Source organism: Phacochoerus africanus, chromosome X (genome assembly GCF_016906955.1).
Source record: "Phacochoerus africanus isolate WHEZ1 chromosome X, ROS_Pafr_v1, whole genome shotgun sequence".
Lineage (NCBI taxonomy): Eukaryota > Metazoa > Chordata > Mammalia > Artiodactyla > Suidae > Phacochoerus > Phacochoerus africanus.
In genome coordinates this window covers 52,435,102-52,460,539 of record NC_062560.1, presented here as the reverse complement: position 1 = coordinate 52,460,539, position 25,438 = coordinate 52,435,102, and positions in this window count along the sequence as shown.

Here is a 25,438-nt window from a genome sequence, read left to right as displayed (position 1 = left end):
CATTTCTCTAATAATTAGTGATGCTGAGCATTTTTTTCATGTGACTGCTGACCATCTATATATCTTCTTGGTAGAAATGTCTATTTTGGTCTTCTGCCCATTTGAGTTGTGTTTTTTGTTGTTATTGAGTTGTATGAGTTCTTTCTGTATTTTGGAGATCAAAACTTTTTCGGTTGAGTCATTAGCAAAGATTTTCTCCCATTCTGCAGGGTGTCTTTTCATTTGTTTAAAAAAGGTTTCCTTTACTGTGCAAAAGCTTTTGAGTTTAATTAGATGACATTGGTTTATTTGTGTCTTTAATGTCTTTATTATAGGAGGTGGATCAAACAGGATGTTGCTGTGATTTATGTCAAAGATCGTTCAGCCTATGTTTTCCTCTAGGATTTTTATAGCATCTGGCCTTCTATTTAGATCTTTAATCCATTTTGAGTTTATTTTTTTGGAAGGTGTTAGATAATGTTTTACTCTCATTATTTTACATGTAGCTTTCCAGTTTTCCCACCACCATTTACTGAGGAGACTTTCTTCCACTGTATGTTCTTGCATGCTTTGTCATAAATTAATTGAACATAGGTGTTTGGATTTATTTCTGGGCTTTCTATCCTGTTCCATTGATCTATATATCTGTTTTCCTGCCAGTACCATACTGATTTGATGACTGTGGCTTTGTAGTAGAGTCTGAAGTCAGGGAGCCTAATTTCCTCCAGTTCTGTTTACTTTCTTTTCATTATTGCTTTGGCTATTCGAGGTCTTCGGTATTTCCATACACATTTTAAAATATTTTGTTTTAGTTATGTAAAGAATGTCATTGGTAATTTGATAGGGATTTCATTGAATCTGTAGATTGATTTAGTGAGTATTGTCATTTTGACTATATTGATTCTTCCAATCCAAGAGCAAGGTATATTTCTCCATTTATTTGTATCTTTTTATTTCTTTCACAAGAATCCTATAGTTTTCAGAATACAAGGGATTTTTTTGGTCTATTTTAGGTAGGTTCATTCCTATGTATTTTATTCTTTTTGATGCAGTTGTAAATGGGATGGTTTCCCTAATTTCTTACTCTGATCTTTCATTGTTATTATATAGAAATGCAAGTGATTTCTGTGTATTAATTTCATATACTGCTAATTTACCAAATTCATTGATGAGCCCTAATAGTTTTCTGGTAGTGTCTTTAGGATTTTCTAGGCATAGAATCATGTCATCAGCAAACAGTGATAGTTTTACTTCTTTTCCAATTTGGATTCCTTTTATTCCTTTTTCTTTTATGATTACCACGGGTAGATTTCCATTGGTGAAAAAGGACATCTTTGTTTTTTTCCTGAGCTTAGTGGAAATGATTTCAGTTTTTCACTATTGTGAATGATATTAGCTGAGTGTTTGTTATAAGTGGTTTTTATTATAGTGAGGTCTACGCCCACACTCTGTAGAGTTTTTATCAGGAATGGGTGTTTAATTTTGTCAAAAGATTTTTATGCATCTATTGAGATCATCATATGTTTTTTATTTTTCAGTTTGTTGCTGTGGTGAATCACATTGATAGATTTGCTGTTATTGAAGAATTCTTTCATCCCTGGAATAAATCCTACTCGATCATGGTGTATGATCTTTTTAACATATATTTTTCATGCAGTTTACTAATATTTTCTTGAGGATTTTTACATCTATGTTCATCAGTGATTTTGGCCTATAGTTTTCTATTTTTGTGGTATCTTTTTCTGGTTTTGGTATCAGGGCAATGGTGGCTTCATAGAATGAGCTTAGGAATGTTCTTCTGCAATTTTCTGGAAAAGTTTATGTAAAAAAGGTCTTAACTCTTCTCTGAATGTTTGGTAGAATTCAGCTATTAAAACAGCAGGTCCTGGACTTTTGTGTTTTGGCAATTTTTAATCACATTTCATTTTTAGCATTTGTGATTGGTCTCCCCATATTTTCCAGTTCGTCCTGGTTTGGTCTTGGTAGGTTATATCTTTGTAAGAATCTGTCCATTTCTTCTAGGTTGTCCATTTTATTGGCATACAGTTGCTTCCAGTAGTCTCTCTTGATTATCTGTATTTTCTGCAGTGTCAGTTGTAACTTTTTTCATTTCTAATTTAATTGATTTGAACCCTCTCTCTTTGTCTATTGATGAGTCTAGATAAAGGTTTATCAATTTTGTTCATCTTTTCATAGAACAATCTTTTCAAAGAACAAACTTTTGGTTTCATTGATCTTCTCAATTGTTTTCTTTGTCTCTATGTCATTAATTTCTGCTCTAATCTTTATGATTTTTTCCTTCTATTAATTTGGGGCTTTGTCTATTCTTCCTTCTCTAGATGTTTAAGGTGTAAGGCTACTTTGTGTATTTGAGTGTTTCTTCTTTCCTGAGATGAGATCATATTGCTATAACCTTCCCTCTCAGAAATGCTTTTTCTGTGTCCCATAGGATTGGATTGTTGTATCTTCACTGTCAGTTGTCTCTATGTATCTTTTAATTTCCCCTTTGATTTCTTCAATCATTTTTTGTTTAGTAGGATGTTGTTTAGCTTCCAGGAGTTTGTGTATTTTGCTCCCCCCCCCCTTGTATTTGATCTCTAGTCTTAGAGTATTATGATCATAGAAAATGTTTGAAATAACTTAAATTTTTTAAAAATTTACCAAGTCTTGATCTGAGTCCCAAGATGTGATTTATCCTGGATAATGTTCCATGTACACTTGAGAATAGAATATATTCTGCTGCTTTGGGGTGAAAAGTAATATAGATATCTAAGTCTATTTGGTCTAGTCTAAGTATATTTAAGGCCTTTATTTCCTTGTTGATTTTCTATCTGGATGATCTGTCTATTGCTGTAAGTGGGGTGTTAAAATCCCCCACTATTACTGTGTTACTGTCAACTTCTCTTTTTATGGCTGTTAGTCGTTGCTTCATATATTGTTGTGCTTCTATGTTACATGCATATGTATTTATGATTGTTATTTCCTCATCTTGTATTTATCCCTTAATCAGTATGTAATGTCTTTTTGTCTCTTGTGACCTTCTTTATTTAAAAATCTATTTTGTCTGACTATTGATACTCCTGCTTTTCTATAATTTCCATTTGCATGTATTATTTCCTTCCACCCCCTCACTTTAAGACTCTAAATGTCCTCAGATATGAAGTGGGTCTTTTGTAGACAGCATATATGTCTTGTTTTGTAATCCATTCAGCCAGGCTCTATATTTTATTTGGAGCATTCAATCCACATGCATGCAAAGTAATTGTGGATAATTACGTACTTATTTTCATGTATTTAATTTTTTTGGATTCCTATTTTGGCTTTTTTTCTTCCCTTCCCCTTTATCTTGTCTTCTCTTTCTATTTACTGACCATCTTTAGTGTTATGTCTGGCTTGCTTTTTCTTTTCTTGTGTGACCATTATAGTTATTTGATTTTTGGTTCCCGTTTTATTTGCTATATACATCTATATGTATGCAGAATTGTTTCTGCTTGCTGGTCTCTTAATTTCAGGTGCATTTTCAATATTCTGCATTTGTACTCTCCTCTTCTCATGATTGTTATTTTATTTTATTTACTATTTTTATTATTTCTAATAGTTATTTCCCCAATGCATTTTTTCTACTCTATGGCATGGTGACCCAGTTACACATACATGAACACATTGTTATTTTAGATATCATATTTTTCAGTGGATGATTTCTGACTTTTATATTATCTTTGCATTTAGCAGTGATTTCTTTCTTTTGTAATAGTCTTGTTTCTAATTGTGGCTTTTCCTTTTCTGCTTAGAGAAGTTCCTTTAGTAGTTAATTGAGAGCTGGTTTGGAGGTGCTGATTTCTCTTAGCTTTTTTGTTTATTGTCTATAAAGCTTTTGGTCTCTTGTTCAAATATGAATGAGAGCTTTTCTGGGTAGAGTATTCTTGGTCCTATGTTCCTCCTCTTCATCACCTCAAATATATTCTGCCACTGCCTTCTGGATTGTAGAGTTTCTGCTGAAGGTCAGCTGTTATCCTTATATAGGTTCTCTTATATGTAATTTGCTGCATTTTCCTTGTGGCTCTTAGTATTTTTTCTGTGAATTAAATTTTTGTCAGTTTGATTAGTGTCTTTCTGTGTTTCTTCTTGGGTTTATTTTGTATGAGATTCTCTGTGCTTCCTCCGTTTGAGTGAGTGTTTCCTTTCCCATTATTGGGAAACTTTTGGTTATAATCTCTTCAAATGTTTTCTCTGGCCCCTTCTGTCTCTACTCCTTTTGGAACAACTATGATGTTTAATCTTTAATATTGTCCAAAAGATCACTTACACTGTCTTCAGGTTTTTTTTTCATTCTTTTTTCTTTATTATTTTCTGTAGCAGTGATTTCCACCACTCTGTCTTCCACATCATTATTTGTTCTTCTGCCTCCATTAACCTGTTATTTGTTGCCTCTAGATTATTTTTTCTTTCAGCTATTGTGCTATTTGTTTGCTCCTTAAATCCTCTAGCTCTTTGATAAACATTTCTTTTGAAGTCTCAATCCATGTCTCCAATCTTTTTCTAAGATCTTGGATCAACTTTACTATCATTACTCTGAATTCTTTTTCTGGTAAATTGCCTATCTCCTCATGATTTTGTGGGGTTTTTTTTATTTGTTTTTTGTCTTGTTCCTTTGTCTGAAATCTGCTTCTTTGTCCTCTCATTGTGTCTACCTTACCATTTATCAACCCCTTGACAGTTGGTATGTAGATGTTGAAGCAGGTGCCCAGTTCTGGGGTTCTCAGTGGTGGTAGTTTTTCATGTGTACCCAGAGCACATATTGGGAACAATGGTATCACACTTCTTCTCCTAGAGCTGTTTGGCTGCTAAGGATAGTGTCTGTGATCCAGGTTATTCACTGTTCAAAGGGTTGATTTTGTAGCTCATGGGGATAGTAGTGTTTCTTGCAGTACCTCCTGCTACCAGATAACTTTCAGGGCTATTTTCTCTAGCTTGCAATGTTAGCAGCTTCTCCTGCCACCCCTTCGTTTGTTGAGAAGGCTCTAAGGAGTGCTCTCTGTAGATTTCAGGGCAGGTGCCACTGTTCTGCCAGCAATCCTCTTGTTTGGGCACTCTAGAGTTCTCTCTCTAAAGCCCCAGGGCAGGGGGCTTCTCCCTAATTGTTTCTAGAAGGCTATCTCTGTAATTGTAGGATTTTTGTTTCTGGTGGTCCCTTCCCCTGCCTTTCTGCTGGTAGAAGTGCTCTCTGTAGCTTCCGTGGATGGGAATATGGGTTAATGTTCCTCCCCCAGCTCCCTTGGTGTGGAACAAGTGCCACTGACAAGGGCCTTCATGGGGCCATTGGGCAGGGGCCTGGTATCTCATTACCTTCTCTAGTTTGGCAGCCAACAGCTCTGCCAGGGAGCTGGCACCAGTGGCCCTCTCATGAAGACAGGGTGCTGATCCGGTGCCACTGGTATGAGCTCCTGCAGAGTCTCTGGGAAGAGCCAAGACACCTGTGTTTTCCCTGATTAAGCAGAAAACTGCTCTCATGGGGTTGGGCAGTGCTGCTGGCAGCTCTTCTGGCACAGGTTGGGCTCCACTAGGGCAGAGGTCACCAGCAGGAACCTGTAACTTGTGTTATTCCCCCAGATGGTTACTCCACCTTTTCTAAGAAATATGTAACCCTAAGGATGGGGCTGCTTCACAGCCATTGCTAGGAAGCCACTGCTGCCAAATGGTTCCACAAGCCAAAGTAGGCAGTGTCCTGCAGTTTGAGAATTCATGCACAGGAAAAAAGGCTGTAGTTGTGTATCCTGCCCCTTCCTTCCAGCACCTCTGTACAATGGCATCTAGTTTCTAAGCCCAAGCGGTTTGCCTCTGTTTAGATGATCTCCATTGTGCATCTAAACAGAGATGCTCTGTTTAGATATTTAGTATATTGCTCTGCACTATACTCTAGTTCCTCTAGGCCTTTTCCACTCAACCAACCTCAATTTTTTCCCCATGTATCCAGCCGCAGCTCATCCTTTGGGTCTGATCTCTAAGGCCAGAGTTTTAGTTTCCAACACCTGCTGGCACCCACCTACAGCTGTCTGTTGCCTGCAGCACTGAGCATTTGTTGAGGATTTTTCTCCTTTTTAACTGCTTCACAGTTTGTCGAGAGTTCCTCCTCTGTTTTTTTTTTTTTTTTTTTTTTTTTAGCTGATCTGCTCCCTGGTGGGGGAACTTCCAGTGTTTCAAGCTATTCCTTTTTCCAGCTCCCGTTTGGGAGAGCAGGCACCTTCTCACATCCTTTTGCTTCCTTTTCTTCCTTTCTTCCTTCCTTCTTTCCTTCCTTCCTTCCTTCCTTCCTTCCTTCCTTCCTTCCTTCCTTCCCTCCCGCCTTCCTTCCTTCCTTCCTTCCCTCCCTCCCGCCTTTCTTTCTTTCTTTCTTTCTTTCTTTCTTTCTTTCTTTCTTTCTTTCTTTCTTTCTTTCTTTCTTTCTTTCTTTCTTTCTTTCTTTCTTTCTTCCTTCCTTCCTTCCTTCCTTCCTTCCTTCCTTCCTTCCTTCCTTCCTTTCTCTCTTTCTTTCTCTCTTTTGCCCTATCTGGTTTTGTAATGTTTTTCTTGCTCTATTACAATCTTGAGGTCTTTTGTCAGTTTTTTGCAAGTTTTCTGTGAGAATAGTTCCACATGTAGTTGTATTTTCAATGTATTTGTGGGAGTAGATAATACTTTGACCTTTATTTCCTTGATTTTATCTATTGCACCCTATTTTTGCTTTTTTTTGTACTAAATTGGTTTTTTTGTTTATTTTGTTGTTGTTGAAGTGTAATTGACTTAGAATATCTTGTCAGTTTCATGTGTACAATATACTGATACAGCATTTTTGCAGATTATATTCCTTTATAGGTTAACGATACCATGAAAATGAATACTATTCACTTTACTACACGGTAAATCATTGTTGCCTATTTTATAAATTGTTGTTTCTATTTTTCAATCTCGTGTCATTAATTTGTCACTTCCCCCTTTCGTTTTGCCTTTGAAGACCAAAAATCTGTTTTCTATGTCTGGAGTCTGTTTATGTTTTATATATAAATTTATTTGTATTATTTTTTGGATTCCACATATGTGATATCATATATTAATTCTCTTCTCCACATAATTTATTTCACTCAGCATAATATTCATGAGGTCCATCCACATTGCTACAAATGACAGAAGTTTTTTCTTTTTAGACTAATATACCATTGCATATAAATATAGTTTCTGAATCTAACTGTTGATGGACATTGGTTTGCTTCTATGTTTTGTCAATCATAAATAATGCTTCTATTAACATTAGGGTGGGCATATCTGTCTTCCAATTATAGACTCTGGGGTAGAATTGCTGAATAATATGCTAACTCTGTTTTTAGCATTTTAAGGATGCTCCATACTGTCTTCCATAGTGGTTGCACCAATTTACATTTTCACCAATAGTGTATGGGAATTCCCTATTCTCAACTCCCTTTCAAATATTTTTTTTATTTGTAGACTTTTTTTTCCTTTTTTTATTTTTTATTCTCCAACTGTACAGCAAGGGGAACAAGTTATCCTTACATGTATACATTACAATGACATTTTTCCCCCACCCTTTGTTCTGTTGCAACATGAGTATATAGACAAAGTTCTCAATGCTATTCAACAGGATCTCCTTGTAAATCTATCCTAAGTTGTGTCTGATAAGCCCAAGCTCCCGGTCTTTCCAATCCCTCCCCCTCCCATCAGGCAGCCACAAGTCTTTTCTCCAAGTCCTTGATTGTCTTTTCTGAGGAGATGTTCATTTGTGCTGGATATTAGATTCCAGTTATAAGTGATATCATATGGTATTTGTCTTTGTCTTTCTGGCTCATTTCACTCAAGATGAGAGTCTCTAGTTCCATCCATGTTGCTGCAAATGGCATTATGGCATTCATTTTTATGGCTGAGTAGTATTCCATTGTGTATATATACCACCTCTTCCGAATCCAATCCTCTGTTGATGGACATTTGGGTTGTTTCCATGTCCTGGCTATTGTGAATAGTGCTGCAATGAACATGCGGGTGCACGTGTCTCTTTTAAGTCGAGTTTTGTCCGGATAGATGCCCAAGAGTGGGATTGCGGGGTCATATGGAAGTTCTATGTATAGATTTCTAAGGTATCTCCAAACTGTTCTCCATAGTGGCTGTACCAGTTGACATTCCCACCAACAGTGTAGGAGGGTTCCCTTTTCTCCACAGCCCCTCCAGCACTTGCTATTTGTGGACTTATGAATGATGGCCATTCTGACTGGTGTGAGGTGGTAGCTCATGGTAATTTTGATTGGCATTTCTCTTATAACCAGCGATGTGGAGCATTTGTTCATGTGTTTGTTGGCCATGTGTATATGTTCTTTGGAGAAATGTCTATTCAGGTCTTTTGCCCATTTTTCCATGGATTGATTGGCTTTTTTGCTGTTGGGTTGTATAAGTGGTTTATATATTCTAGAGATTAAGCCCTTGTCGGTTGCATCATTTGAAACTGTTTTCTCCCATTCTGTAAGTTGTCTTTTTGTTTTCTTTTGGGTTTCCTTGGCTGTGCAAAAGCTTGTCAGTTTGATGAGGTCCCATGGGTTTATTTTTGCTCTAATTTCGATTGCTTTGGGAGACTGACCTGAGAACATATTCATGCTGTGGATGTCCGAGAGTGTTTTGCCTATGTTTTCTTCTAGGAGTTTGATGGTGTCCTGTCGTATATTTAAGTCTTTCAGCCATTTGGAGTTTCTTTTTGTGCATGGTGTGAGGGTGTGTTCTAGTTTCATTGCTTTGCATGCAGCTGTCCAGGTTTGCCAGCAATGCTTGCTGAATAGACGTTCTTTTTCCCATTTTATGTTCTTGCCTCCCTTGTCAAAGATTAATGGACCATGGGTGTCAAGGTTTATTTCTGGGTTCTCGCTTCTGTTCCATTGGTCAGTCTGTCTGTTTTGATACCAGTACCACACTGTTTTGATGACTGTGGCTTTGTAGTATTTCTTGAAGTCTGGGAGAGTGATGCCTCCTGCTTGGTTTTTGTTTCTCAGGATTGCTTTGGCGATTCTGGGTCTTTTGTGGTTCCATATAAATGTTTGGATAGTTTGTTCTAGTTCTGTGAAAAATGTCATGGGTAATTTGATAGGGATTGCATTGAATCTGTAGATTGCTTTGGATAGTATGGCCATTTTTACAATATTGATTTTTCCAACTCAGGAGCATGGAATATCTTTGCATGTCTTTACATCTTCTTTGATTTCTTTGGTTAAAGTTTTATAGGTCTCGGCATATAAGTCCTTTACCTCCTTGGTCAGGTGTATTCCGAGGTATTTGATTTTGTGAGGTGCAATTTTAAAAGGTATCGTATTTTTGTATTCCTTTTCTAATAGTTCATTGCTGGTATAGAGAAATGCGACTGACTTCTGAATGTTCATCTTATATCCTGCTACTTTCCTGAATTTATGAATCAGTTCAAGTAGTTTTGGGATTGAGTCCTTAGGGTTTTCTCTGTATATTATCATGTCATCTACATACAGTGACAGTTTGATCTCTTCTCTTCCTATATGGATGCCTTTTATTTCTTTTGTTTGTCTAATTGCTGTGGCTGGGACTTCCAAAACTATGTTGAAGAGCAGTGGTGAGAGTGGGCATCCCTGTCTTGTTCCAGATTTGAGTGAGAAGGCTTTCAGTTTTTCCCCATCGAGGATGATATTTGCTGTGGGTTTATCATAAATGGCTTTGATCATATTCAGGAATGATCCCTCTATACCCACTTTGGCGAGGGTCTTGATCATGAATGGATGTTGGACTTTGTCAAATGCTTTTTCTGCGTCTATTGAGATGATCATATGATTTTTGACTCTTTTTTTGTTAATGTGGTGTATGATGCTGATTGATTTGTGTATGTTGAACCATCCTTGTGAACCTGGGAAGAACCCAACCTGATCATGGTGTATAATTTTTTTGATATATTGTTGGATTCGGTTGGCTAAGATTTTGTTGAGAATTTTTGCATCTATATTCATCAGTGATTTTGGCCGATAGTTTTCTTTTTTGGTGGTATCTCTGTCTGGTTTTGGAATTAGCGTGATGATGGCATCATTGAATGTCTTTGGGAGTTTTCCTTTTTCCTCAACCTTTTGAGAGAGTTTAAGGAGGATGGGCACCACATCCTCTTTATATTTTTGGTGGAATTCGCCTGTGAAGCCATCTGTTTCTGGACTTTTATTTGTAGGGAGTGTTTAAGTTAGACTTCACTGATGTCTTCAGGACACTACATCCAAGAATCGACCACATATTGTTACACAAAGCTAAACTCAATAAATTTAGGAGCATAGAAATTATCTCAAGTATCTTCTCTGACCACAACGCCATGAAATTAGAAATCAACCATGGGAAAAGAAATGAGAAAAAACCTACTACATGGAGACCAAACAACATGCTACTAAAAAACCAATGGGTCAACGATGAAATCAAGAAAGAAATTTAAAAAATATCTTGAAACAAACGATAATGAAGCCACAACTGCTCAAAATCTATGGGATGCTGCAAAAGCAGTGGTCAGAGTGAAATTCATAGCAATACAGGCCTTTCTCAGAAAAGAAGAAAGATCTCAAATTGACAACTTAACCCTCCACCTAAACGAATTAGAAAAAGAAGACCAAAAAAGGCCTAAAGTCAGCAGAAGGAAGGAAATTATAAAGATCAAAGAAGAAATCAATACAATAGAGATTCAAAAAACAATAGAGAAATTTAATAAAACTAAGAGCTGGTTCTTTGAAAAGGTAAACAAAATTTAGCCAGACTCACTAAGAAGAGGAGAGAAAGAACTCAAATAACCAAAATTATAAATGAAAAATTAGAAATCACAATGGATACTGCAGAAATTCACAAAACCATAGAGAATACTATGAACAACTGTATGCCAACAAATTTGACAATCTGGAAGAAATGGACACTTTTCTAGAATCTTACAGCCTGCCAAAACTGAATCAAGAAGAAACAGACCAACTGAACAGACCAATCACTAGAAAGGAAATTGTTTTGCTTTTTTTAAAAAAAAATCTTGCTTTATTGATATTTCTATTGTTTCAGTATCTCTATTCTATTTACTTTCTCTCTGATCTTTATTATTTCCCTCTTTCTAATCACTTTTTCTTTGTTTGTTATTAATGTCTATTTCTTTTAGGTGGTAATTTGCTATTTGAGATTTTTGTTTTTATTTCTTGTGGAAATTTTGTATGGATATTGAATTGCCTGTTAGTTTTGTGAGGTATTTTCTGATTTCCTCATTAATGTTATCAATGACCCACTGGTATTTTAGTAGTATGCTATTTAGTCTCCATGTGCTTTTTCTCCCATTTACTTTCTGTAATTGATTTCTAGATTCATACTCTTGTGGTTGTAAATGGTACATGATAAAATTTCTATCCTTAATTTGTTGAGTCTTGTTTGTGACCTAGTATGTGGTATAACATGAAGAACATTCCATGTACACTTGAAAAGAATGTGTATTCTTCCTTTTTGAATGAAGTGTCCTGTACAAATTAATTAATTCCAATTGTCATGTAAGACCGCTAACGTCCTTGAATTTCTATGTAGATTATATGTCTTTTGATGTCAGTGGGAGTTAAAAGTCTTCTACTTGTACTGTATTGTTGTCAATTTCTCCCTTTATGTTTGTGAGTATATGCTTTATATATCTATGTGTTACTGTATTTAGTGCATATATATATATATATATGTAATACTATCTTGTGTTGTTCCTTTGATCATTACATAATGATCATTTTTGTCTTTCATTACAGTTTTTTCTTTTTTTGTTATTTGTTTTTTGTTTTTTTGTTTTTTGTCTTTTGTCCTTTTACGGCCACATGCAGACCATATGGAGATTCCCAGGGTAGGGGTCTAATTGGAGCTGTTGCTGCCAGCCAATGCCAGAGTCACAGCAATGTCAGATCCAAGCCACATCTGTGATCTACACCACAGCTCACATCAATGATGGATCCTTAACCCACTGAGCAAGGCCAGGGATCAAACCTACAACATCATGGTTCCTAGTTGGATTCTTTTCTACTGCACCACAGTGGGAACTCCTAAGGTTCTTTTTCCATATAGATCATCACAGAATATTGGGTAGAGGTCTCTGTGTTATACAGCAGGTCCCGACTGGCCAATCATTTCACATATCTCAGTATACATATGTCACCCCACACACACACCTGTCCCCTTTGTTAACCACAAGTTAACAATTGGGTTGTTGCTATTATGCTGTTGATTTGTATCCATTGTTTGTATATTTTAGAGATTAAGCCCTTGTCAGTTCCATTATTTGAAAATATTTTCTCCCATTCTGTAAGTTGTCTTTTTGTTTTTTTTAAGGTATCCTTTGCTGTGCAAAAGCTTGTCAGTTTGATTAGGTCCCATTGGTTTATTTTTGCTTTCATTTATATCACTTTGGGATACTAACCTGAGAAAACATTGGTAAGGCTGATGTCAGAGAATGTTTTGCCTATGTTCTCTTCTAGGAGTTTAATGGTGTCTTGTCTTATATTTAATCTTTAAGCCATGTTGAATTTAATTTTTTGCATGGTGTGAGTGTGTGTTCCAGTTTCATTGATTTACATGCAACTGTCCATGTTTCCCAGCAATTCTTACTGAAAAGACTTTTTCCCATTTTATATTCTTACCCCCTTGTTGAAGATTAATCGACCATAGGTGTCTGGGTTTATTTCCGGATTCTCTATTCTGTTCTATTGGTCTGTATGTCTATTTTGGTACCAGTACCACACTGTCTTGATAACTGTAGCTTTGTAATAGTGCCTGAAGATTGGGAGATTTATACCTCCTGGTACAACATCATCTTTATCCATTCGCCTGTCAATGAACATTTGGGTTGCTTCCATGTCTTGGCTATTGTATATGGTGCTACAAGAACATTGGTGTACATACATATTTTTGAGTTTTGGTAATCTCTGAGTAGATGCCCAGGAGTGGGATAGCTGGATCATATGGTCATTCTACTTTTGCTTTTTTGAGGAAAGCCCATACTACTTTCCATAGCAGTTGCAACAATTTTTATTCCCATAAACAATGTGATGTGGTTCCATTATCTCCACCATCTCTCCAGAATTTATGGATTGTAGAATATTCAATGATGGGCATTCAGGATTGTGTAAGGTTGTACTTCATTGATTTGTATTTCTATAATAATTAGTGATGTTGAGCACATATTCATGTGTGTTTTCTTTGCCATCTATTTATTGTCTTTGGAGAAGTTTCTGTCTAGATCTTCTGCCATTTTTTGACAGGATTGTCTGGCTTTATTTTTATAATCCATTGGCTGACACTTCATTTGCAAATATTTTCCCCTTCTGTGGGCTATCTTTTTGAGGTTTTGTTGTGGTTTCATTTGCTCTGCAAGATAATTTAAGTTTTACTTTGTACCATGTGTTTATTTTTCCCTTTTTATTTTATCTTATTTTACTTTTAACATGATTTTTATTTTTTATAGTGTTCTGTCAATTTTCTATTCTACAGCAAAGCGACCCAGTCATACATACATATATACATTCTTTTTCTCACATTATCATGCTCCATAATAATTGACTAGATATAGTTCCCAGTGCTATACAGCAGGATCTCATTGCTTATCCTTTCCAAAGGCAACAGTTTGCATCTATTAACCCCTAAATCCAAGTCTATCTCACTCTCTCCACCTCCCCCTTGGCAACCACAAGTCCATTCCCCAAGTCCATGATTTTCTTTTCTGTGGAAAAGTTCATTTGTGCTGTATATTGGATTCCAGAATAAGTGATATCATATGGTATTTGCCTTTCTCTTCTGACTTACTTCACTTAGTATGATAATTTCTAACCCCATCCATGTGACTGCAAATGGCATTATTTCATTCTTTTTAATGTATGAGTAATATTCCATTGTATTATGTACCCCATAATCTAATAAAATAATACAAAATAATTTATAGAACAGATGAGACTCAAAGATTGTGAAACAAGATTTATGTTTACCAAAGGGTAAACATGGGGGAAGGATAAATTAGGGGATTTGGATGGACTTGTACACACTACCATACATAAAATATATATGTAATAAGGACCTACTGTATAGCACAAGGAAATCTAGTCAATACTATGTAATAACACATATGAGGAAAGAATCTAAAAAGGAATGCAGTATGTTTATATGTAACTGATTCACTTTGCTGTATGCTTGAAACTTACATGTTTGTAAGTCAACTATACTCCAATAAAATTTATTTTTAAAAATATAATAGAAAATTTCATTGAAAATAAATGTTGGTATTTTGAGAGGTAAACAAAGATGACAATCCTTTAGGTAGATTAAGAGAAAAATAGAAATAACAAAATCATAATTAAAGAGGAGACATGACAGCAAATACCCCAGAAATACAATGGATCATAACAGAGTATTATGAATAATTGTACATCAACAAATTCAATAATCTTGAAGAAATGGATAATTTACTAAAAATGTAAAACCTACCATATGATCCAGCAATCCTACTCCTGGGCATCTATCTGAAGAAAATCATACTTTAAAAAGATACCTGTAGCTCAATATCCTTTGCAGCACTATTTACAATAGCCAAGACATGGAAACAACCTAAATGTCCATTGACAAATAAATGGTTAAAGAAATGTGGTACACAAATACAACAGAATATTGCTCCACCATAAAAAAGAGTGGAATAATGTCATTTACAGAATCATGGATGGATCTAGAAGTTATCATACTAAGTGAAGTTAGGCAGTGAAAGACTAACATCATGTGATATCATTTATATGCAGAATCTAAAAATAGACATATATAGTCTTATTTGCAGAACACAAAGAGACGCACAGATTTTTAAAACAAATTTATGGTTACCCAAGTTGACAGGTTGGGGGAAGCACTGGACTGGGGGTTTGGGAGTGGCATATGCACACTGCAATTTATGAAATTATTGGCCACTGGGGACCTGCTGTATAGCACAGGGACCTCTACCCAATATCCAATGATTGTCAACATGGGAAAAGGATCTGAAAAAGAATAGAAGTTGTATACATGTGTAATTGATTCATTTTGTTGTACCGCAGAAATTATTACAACACTGTAAATCAATTATATTTCAATAAAACTTTAAAAATGAAAAAAAGGAGTTCCCATCTTGGCTCAGTGGTTAACGAATCCGACTAAGAACCATGAGGTTGCAGGTTCAATCCCTGGCCTTGCTCAGTGGGTTAAGGATCTGGCGTTGCCATGAGCTGTGATGTAGGTCACAGACAAGGCTTGGATCCTGTGCTGCTGTGGCTCTGGTGTAGGCTGGCAGCTACAGCTCTGATTGGACCCCTAGCCTGGGAACCTCCATATGCTGCAGAAGCAGCACAAGAAATGTCAAAAAGAGAAAAAATAAAAATAAAAATAAAAAATAAAATAAAAAATAAAAATGAAAAATACACCAAAAAAAAGAGAATCATGAAAATTAGATAACTTAAACAGAAAAATAATGAGTAAGAAGCCAAAATCAGTTATCAAAAAAACCTCATAACAAAGTCCATGGCAAAATGGTTTCCCTGGTGTTTTCTTCCAAATACTTTTTTTAAAACATGTCAATGCTTCTTAAATTCTTTCAAAAAGTTTAATACGAAGAAATACTCCAAAACTGAATATTTGAGGCCAGATATACACTGATTCTAAAGCGAAACAAGGACACTACAAGAAAAGAAATTTACAAGGCAATATCCACAAAAAATATAGACACAAAAATTCTCAAAAAATATTTAAAAATTAAATTTAACATACATTAAATGGATTTTACACTTTAATCATGTGGCATTTACCTTTGGGATTCAAGGATGTTTCAAAATAAAGTATTTAATGTGATACACCACATTAATAAAATAAATGTTGAAAATCATATGATGATGAGATAGTGAAATGGAGTTTTAACTAAAGAACAACACCCCCCTTGGCTAAGAAGGCAGCTGCAAGCCTTTCCAGCTGTGCTCATCACTATGCCACCCTTCTTGTAATAATGTAACAACTGTGTGCTCTCTGTCCAAGCCAGCAGCCCTGCTAATCAGGTACGCAACATTGCTTATCAGTTCTGCTTCTATAACCTTGCTTGCTCAGTTTCTTAGGGAGGAACACTGTCTGCTTGGGGAGGGGGGAGGTCCGGGATGCTTACATGGAAAAATCAAGACCTTGTAGTGTATAAAAGTTACTGAGAACAAAGACCTGGTGCTCAGACTCTGGAGATGACTCCCCTGAGCCCGCACTGGTGCTGAATAAACCTTGCTTTTCCATATCTCCGAGTTCTGTTTGTCTCCTTCTGTTGCCACGGTTTTTGCAGTTTCCGCAACAATAGAAGAAAACAAATTGACAACACTCAACATGATTTAATGCCAGAAGTTCAACAAAATAAAAGCATTGTATATCAATATAATAAATCTTTATGTTGCAATCACATAGCTCATATCATATACACGGAATTAAAAAAATCAAGATTTCCTCTAAGATAAGGAACAAGGAAAATATGCTTACTATTGCCACACTTACATAGCATAGTACTGGAAGTCTTAGCCAGAATAATAAGGCAACAACTGAAATAAAATCATCCAAGTGGAAAGGAAAAATTAAAATTATCTCTATAGATGTCATGATCCTAGAGATGAAAACACTAAAACTTCCACTAAAAATGGATAAAAATAATACACTAATTCAGTGAAGCTGAATGATACCAAATCAACTTACTTCTTTTTCTGTATACTAACAATAACCTATACAAAAAGACAATAATAAACAATCCCATTTCCAATAGCACATAAAAGAATAAAATAATTAGAAATTCATTTAACCAAGGTGAACTGCATATTATGGTGGCATGAGATGCTCTCTTTTTCTCTTTCATTCAATCTACAATCAGTAAAACATCTGTACTTCAACAAACTTCCTCTGCCCAGATGTGTAAATACCAGAATAATGTTATCTGTACTTCAGAGAAGGGTGGATTGGAACACACATCAAAGACATTGAGACTGTAACAAATAACAAAACAGAAAATATGTAGCTGCATAACTCAATAAGTGAGATTGAGAACAGATTAAAATCATTTGAAATTGAGAAGTCAATATCAAAGAGAGAATTAGCAAGCTCAAATATAAGAACCTACATATAATACAGGTAGAAGTGGAGTAAGAACTGCAATTTAAGGAAAATGAAGAAATTCTAAGAGAACTATCCAAATCCATTATGTACTGCAACATAAGTCTCATGGTAAGTATAGAAGAAAAGAGGGATAAAGGAGCAGAAAGTTTACTTAAATAGTAAGTAGGGGAGTTCCCATCATGGCTCAGTAGTTGGCCAACCTGACTAGCATCCATGAGGATATGGGTTCAATTCCTGGCCTTGCTCAGTGGGTTAAGGATCTGGCATTTCTGTGAGCTGTGGTGTAGGTCAGCTCAGATCCCATGTAGCTGTGGCTGTGGCATAGGCTGGTGGCTGCAGCTCCTATTTGACCCCTAGCCTGGGAAACTCCATGTGCTGCTGGTGTGGCCCTAAAAGACAAAAAGACAAAAAAAAAAAAAGGTAAGTAGAAATTCCCAAACCTGGAGATGAAACTGGATATACAACTCCCTGAAATTAAGAGAACACATAATTACCTCAACCCCAAAAGAACATTTTTAAGACACATTATATTAAAACTGTCAACATTTAATGACAGATTGAATAATTTCCTCAAGCAACATAGCTATATAGATGATAGACAGATGGTAGATAGATAGATAGATATAAGCCATGAGAGAATTTAATGGCATACTCAAAACATTGAAAGATAAAACTATCAGCCAACAATACTCTATCCAACAAAAATATGAAGATTCTGAAGATATGAAAGAGAAAAAGAAAAGAATTTCTGAGACAACCAAAAGCTGAGAGAGTTCATCAACACTAGACTTCCCCTTACAAGAAAAGCTGAAAGGAGCACTTCTACTTGAAATTAAATGACAATAGTCACAAACCTTGAGTAAGGTGATAAGCAGGTAGAATCAGAAAATTGCAACTCTATTATCAAAAATAGGTTATTGAACAAATAATCATAGAATAGATGGTAAAAGAAAAAGCATTTAAAATAACTATAGCTACTTCAATTTAGCAATGCACTCACACAATAAAAATGGATAATTTGAGAAAATAAACACATGAAAGGTGAAAATGATGGAATAATATAGGCAAATAAAGATAAGATGCTATCATCAACAAAGCAATATTTTATTGATATTTTCATGCACGCCTCATGGTAAACATAAAATATAAACCTGAAGCAAAGATACAAAATGTAAAACAAGAGAGAGAAATATAAGGGAAACATCATAGAAAACCACAAAATTAAAACGACACAAAGAAACAAAATGAGAAAGAAACTATGTATCTTAGAGCAACCAGGAAACCAAAGTAGAATGGAAGCATCAAATACTCATTTATCAATCATCCCCATAAGTGTAAATGGTTTGACTACACTGATAAAAAGATGCAGTGTCTGGATGGATTTTTTAAAAAAAAAGACCCAAGAATGTACTGCCTCCAGAAGACACATCTCCACTCTAAAGACAAACATAAGTTCAAGGTGAAGAGATGAAAAATAAGCCCAGAAAATGGCAGCCAAAGTAGAGTGAGTGTAGCCATACTCATATCAGACAAAATAGACTTCATGGCAAAAAAAGGTAAAAATAGACAAATATGGATATTACATAATGATAAAGGGTACAATCCATCAAGAAGAAAAAAGTTATTAATGTATATGTACCTACCATAAGCCCACCAAAATATATTAAACAATTATTAACAAAACTAAGAGGAAAAGTGATAACAACACAGTAACAGTTGGGGACATTAAAACCAAACTTATATCAATAAATAGATCTGACAGAAATCTAACAACAAAATGTCACACTAGAAGAAATATTAGATCAAGTGGGCTTTATAGCTTTATAGGGAGTATTTCATCCAAATATAACAGAATATAATTTTTCTCAAGTGAACATGAAACATTCTCAATTATTGACCATATTCTGGGACTCAAAACAAATCTCAGTAAATTTAAGAAAATTCAAATCATATCAAGCACCTTTTCCAATCATAATTATGTGAATATAGGAACCAACTACAAGAAGAAAGCTGGAGAAATCACAAATATGTTGAGACCTAAAAATATGCTACTGAATAACTATTGGATCAATAAGAAAGAAATCAAAAAAATTCACCAGGATAAATGAAAATGAAAAATTGACATAACAAAATTTAAGGGATACAGCAAAAGCAGTACTAAAAGTGAAGCTATAGCAATACAGGTCTACCTCAAAAACAAGAAAATTATCAAATAATCCAACCTTACAGCTGAAAGAACTACAAAAAGAAAAATGACACAAATCTCAAAAAAGGAAGAAATAATAAAACTCAGAGAAATGATAAATGAAATAGAGACTAAAAAAATAATAAAAACCAAGACAACTAAAACCTGGATCTTTGAAAGAATAAACAAAATTGATGAAAGAGTTTATCTGTATTTAATAAGAAAAAAATATATAAATAAGTGAAAGAGGTCATTCATTTTGCACATAAATCAATAAAGCTAGAACACACCATCACATCATGCAAAAAAAAATTCAAAATGGCACAAAGACTTAAACATAAGACACTATAAATCTCCTAGAAGAGAGCATAGGAAAATATTCTCTGACTTAAACCATTCAAATTCTTTCTTAGTTCAGTCTACCAAAGCAATAGAAATAAAACAAAAATAAACAAAGAAGATCTAATCAAGCTTGCAAGCTTTTGAAAAGCAGAAGAAACCATTTAAAAAAGGAAAAGAACCTAAAGAATGGGAGAAAATATTTGCAACTGATGCAACCAACAAGGACTTAATCTCCAAAAATACAAATAACACAACTCAACAACAACAATATGAAAACAATTGAAAAATGGACAGAAGACCTAAGGAAACATTTATCCAAAGAAAACGTATGGATGGACAACAAGCATATAAGAAAATGCTAAACATCACTAATTATTAAAGAAACACAAGTCAAAAGTACAATGAGGTATCACCTCATACTGGTCAGAATAGCTATCATTAATAAGTTTACATATTACAAATTCTTGAGAGTATGTAGAGAAAAAGGAACCCTCCTACACTGTAGGTGGGAATATAAATTGATACAAGCACTATGGAAACAGTATGGAGATTCTTCAGAAAACTAGATATAGGACTACCATATATCCAACAATCCCACTCCTGATCATATATACAGACAAAACTACAATTCAAAAATATACATGACACTATATGTTCATAGAAGCACTATTCACAATAGCCAAGCATGGAAACAACCTAAATATCCGTTGACAGGTAAACAGACGAAAAAGATGTAATACATATACACAAAGGAATACTACTCAGCCATAAAAATATTGAAATAATGCCATTTGTAGGAATGTGGATGTAACTAAAGATTCTCATGCTAAGTAAGGTAAGTCAGAAAGAAAACAAAAAAAAATATGATATCACTTGTATGTTCAATCTAAATTATGGCACAAATGAACTTATCTATAAAACAGAAATACACTCATATATGGAGAACAGATTTTGCTTGTCAAGGAGGTGGGGAGAGAGTGGGTTGGAATGGGAGTCTGGAGTTAATAGATGCAAACTATTTTATTTGGACTGGATAAGCAATGGTATCCTGCTGTATAGCCCAGGAACTGTGTCTAATCTCTTGGGATATAAAATGATGGAAGATGATATGAGAAAAAGAATGTGTAATATGTATGACTGTGTCATTTTTTTGTACTGCAGAAATTGGCACAACATCATAAATCAACTATACTTTAATAAAAATAAAAGTGACTATACATTTAAAAAGAAAGAGGATAAATTACAAAGGATGCCAAGGAAATGTAAAAGATTTAAAAAAAAAACTGTGAACAACAAAACAAGTTGGAAAACCTAGATGAAATAGGTAAATACTTAGAATCATACAATTTTCCAAGATTGAATTATGAAGAAATAGAAATTTTGAACTGATCAAACAGTAGTAAGGAGATTGAAAAAGTAAACAAAAATGTCCCCCCAAAAGCAAAAGTCCAGGGCCAAATGACTTTGCAAATGAATTCTACCAAACATTCAAAAAAGATTTACTACCTATTCTCAAACTCTTCCAAAGAATTGAAGAGGAAGGAATATTTCCCAATTCACGTTAAAAGGTCAGCATCACCCTGATACTAAAACTAGTCAAGAATAACATTAAAAGAAATCAAAGAAGATGTAAAGACATGGAAAGATATTCCATGCTCCTGGGTTGGAAAAATCAATATTGTAAAAATGGCCATACTACCCAAAGCAATCTACAGATTCAATGCAATCCCTATCCAATTACCCATGACATTTTTCACAGAACTAGAACAAACTATCCAAACATTTATATGGAACCACAAAAGACCCAGAATCGCCAAAGCAATCCTGAGAAACAAAAACCAAGCAGGAGGCATCACTCTCCCAGACTTCAAGAAATACTACAAAGCCACAGTCATCAAAACAGTGTGGTACTGGTATCAAAACAGACAGACTGACCAATGGAACAGAAGAGAGAACCCAGAAATAAACCCTGGCACCTATGGTCCATTAATCTTTGACAAGGGAGGCAAGAACATAAAATGGGAAAAAGAACGTCTATTCAGCAAGCATTGCTGGCAAACCTGGACAGCTGCATGCAAAGCAATGAAACTAGAACACACCCTCACACCATGCACAAAAAGAAACTCCAAATGGCTGAAAGACTTAAATATACGACAGGACACCATCAAACTCCTAGAAGAAAACATAGGCAAAACACTCTCGGACATCCACAGCATGAATATGTTCTCAGGTCAGTCTCCCAAAGCAATCGAAATTAGAGCAAAAATAAACCCATGGGACCTCATCAAACTGACAAGCTTTTGCACAGCCAAGGAAACCCAAAAGAAAACAAAAAGACAACTTACAGAATGGGAGAAAACAGTTTCAATTGATGCAACGGACAAGGGCTTAATCTCTAGAATATATAAACCACTTATACAACCCAATAGCAAAAAAGCCAATCAATCAATGGAAAAATGGGCAAAAGACCTGAATAGACATTTCTCCAAAGAAGATATACAGATGGCCAACAAACACATGAACAAATGCTCCACATCGCTGGTTATAAGAGAAATGCCAATCAAAATTACCATGAGCTACCACCTCACACCAGTCAGAATGGCCATCATTCATAAGTCCACAAATAGCAAGTGCTGGAGGGGCTGTGGAGAAAAGGGAACCCTCCTACACTGTTGGTGGGAATGTCAACTGGTACAGCCACTATGGAGAACAGTTTGGAGATACCTTAGAAATCTATACATAGAACTTCCATATGACCCCGCAATCCCACTCTTGGGCATCTATCCGGACAAAACTCGACTTAAAAGAGACACGTGCACCCGCATGTTCATTGCAGCACTATTCACAATAGCCAGGACATGGAAACAACCCAAATGTCCATCGACAGAGGATTGGATTTGGAAGAGGTGGTATATATACACAATGGAATACTACTCAGCCATAAAAATGAATGCCATAATGCCATTTGCAGCAACATGGATGGAACTAGAGACTCTCATCTTGAGTGAAATGAGCCAGAAAGACAAAGACAAATACCATATGATATCACTTATAACTGGAATCTAATATCCAGCACAAATGAACATCTCCTCAGAAAAGACAATCAAGGACTTGGAGAAGAGACTTGTGGCTTCCTGATGGGAGGGGTAGGGAGTGGGAGGGATTGGAGCTTGGACTTATAGACACAACTTAGAATAGATATACAAGGAGATCCTGCTGAATAGCATTGAGAACTTTGTCTAGATACTTATGTTGCAACAGAACAAAGGGTGGGGGAAAAATGTAATTGTAATGTATACATGTAAGGATAACCTGACCCCCTTGCTGTACAGTGGGAAAATAAAAAAAATTAAAAAAAAGAAAAAAAAAGAATAACATTAAAAAAGAAAATGCAGGGCAATATCTCTGATAAGCATACATGCTAATGTCATTAACAAAATGTTAGCAAACTGAATCTAACAATACAGTGAAAGGATCATACATAGTGATAAAGTTGAATTGATTCTATGGATGCAGGAATGGCTGAAATTCCACAAATCAATCAATGTGATACACAGTATTTTCAAAATGAAAGATAAAAATCATATGAGTATCTCAATATATTCAGAAAAAGTATTTTAAGTTGTTCAACATCCCCTTAGGAAAGAAAAATGGCTATAAAATTAAATTACTATAGAATTACTATAGAATTAAATTACTTAAACATTAAATTACTTAAACATTATAAAGGCCATCTATGAGAAATCCATAGATAATATCATACAAAATGATGAAAATAATTAAAGCTACAACTCTAAGATAAAGAACAAGGCAATGATGCCTACTGTCACCAATTTTATTCAAAATGGCATTGGAATGAGTCAAGAAACATAAATAAAAGGCATCCAAGTTGGAAAGGATTGAGTAATGCTGTCACTGTTTGCATATGACATATTTTTTATATAGAAAACTAAATATTCCAGCAAAAACACCATTAAAAATAATAAGCAAATACGGCAAAATTGCAGTGTTTAAAAGCAATACACAAAAATATGTTGTGTTTCAATACACTAACAATGAACCAGCAGAAAAACTAGCAAAGAAATCAAGTCCCATTTGTAATCACAAGAAAAAAATACTTATAATAAATTCAACCAATGAGATTAAAGACTTGTAGCTGAAGAGTATAAGACATTGTTAAAAGACACTGAAAAAAAAAAAACAGAAAGTCTAAAAGAAATAGAATATTCCATGATCATGGACTGGAACAATTAATATTGTTAAAAAGTCCATATTATCTAAAGAAATCTAAAATTTCAATTAATCCAGATTAAAGGTCTAATGATATTTTTCACAGAAATAGAACAAAAAAAAAATCCTCAAATTTTTATGGAACCACATAGTACACTTAACAAACAATGACATATTGAGAAAAAATTTAAAAGCTGGAGGTATAATACTCTTTGATTTAAAACTATACTCAGAGCTAGAGTAATCATAAGAGCATTGTAATGGCAGAAAAATAGATATATAGATCAATGGTACAGATATGAGAGCACCAAAATAAACCCACGCATGTAACTTGTAACAACTTATGACAAAAGAACAAAGAACATTCAATGGAGAAAGACATTATCTTCAGTGACTATTGTTTGAAAAACTGTACATCCAAATGCAAAACAAGAAAAGAAACTATACCACTATCTTACACTGTGTACAAAAATTAACTCAAAATGGATTAAAGACTTGAATATAAGGCTTGAAACGAGAGGCAGTATTCTTTTTAACATTTTTCTTAGCAATATCTTTCTTGATATGTATCCTCAGGCATGGGAAACAAAAGCAAAAATAAACAAATGAGAGTACATCAAACAAAAATCTTCTGAGGTCAAAGGCATTAATAAACAAAATTAAAAGAAAACCTTCACATTAGAAGATATTTTCAAATCATATATCTGATAAGAGATTAAATTCAAAAATATACTTTAAAAATTCAATCACTAAACATAAAAAAAACCACAGGGAGTTCCCATGTGGCTCACCAGGTTAAGAATATGACTAGTATCCATGAAGGTGTGGTTTTGATCCCTGGCCTTGCTCGGTGAGTTAAGGTTCCAACATTGCAATGAACTGTAATGTAGGTCACAGATATAGCTCAGATCCCATGTTTCTGTGGCTGTGGCATAGGCAGGCAGCTGCAGCTCTGATTCGACCCCTAGCCTGGGAACTTCCATGTGCCACAGGTGTGGCCATAAAAAAAATTTGGGTATTCAACACCACTGATTATTAGGGAAGTGTAAATCAAAACCACAATGAGAAATCAACTCATGTCCTTTAGATTGGCTATTAGCAAAAAGGGAAGAAAAAGCAAGTGTTGGGAAGGATGTGGGGAAGTGGGGGTGGGACACACACACTGTTGGAGGGATTGTAAATTGGCATAGTCACTATGTAAACCAGTATGAAGATTCCTCCAAAAATTAAGAACAGAACTACAATATGATTAAATTATTTCACTTCTGGATATTTACCCAAAGAATATAAAAACACTAATTTTAGAAGATATATGCACCTCATGTTCATTGCAGCATTATTTAACACAACCAAGATATGGAAACAACCTAACTGTCCATTGATGGTAGAAAGGATAAAGTTGTGGTAGATATATACAATGGAATATAATTCAGCCATAAAAATATGAAATATTTGGAGTTCCTGTCATGGCTCAGGATAAATAAACCTGACTAGTAACTATGATGATGTGGGTTCAATACCTGGCCTTGCTCAGTGGGT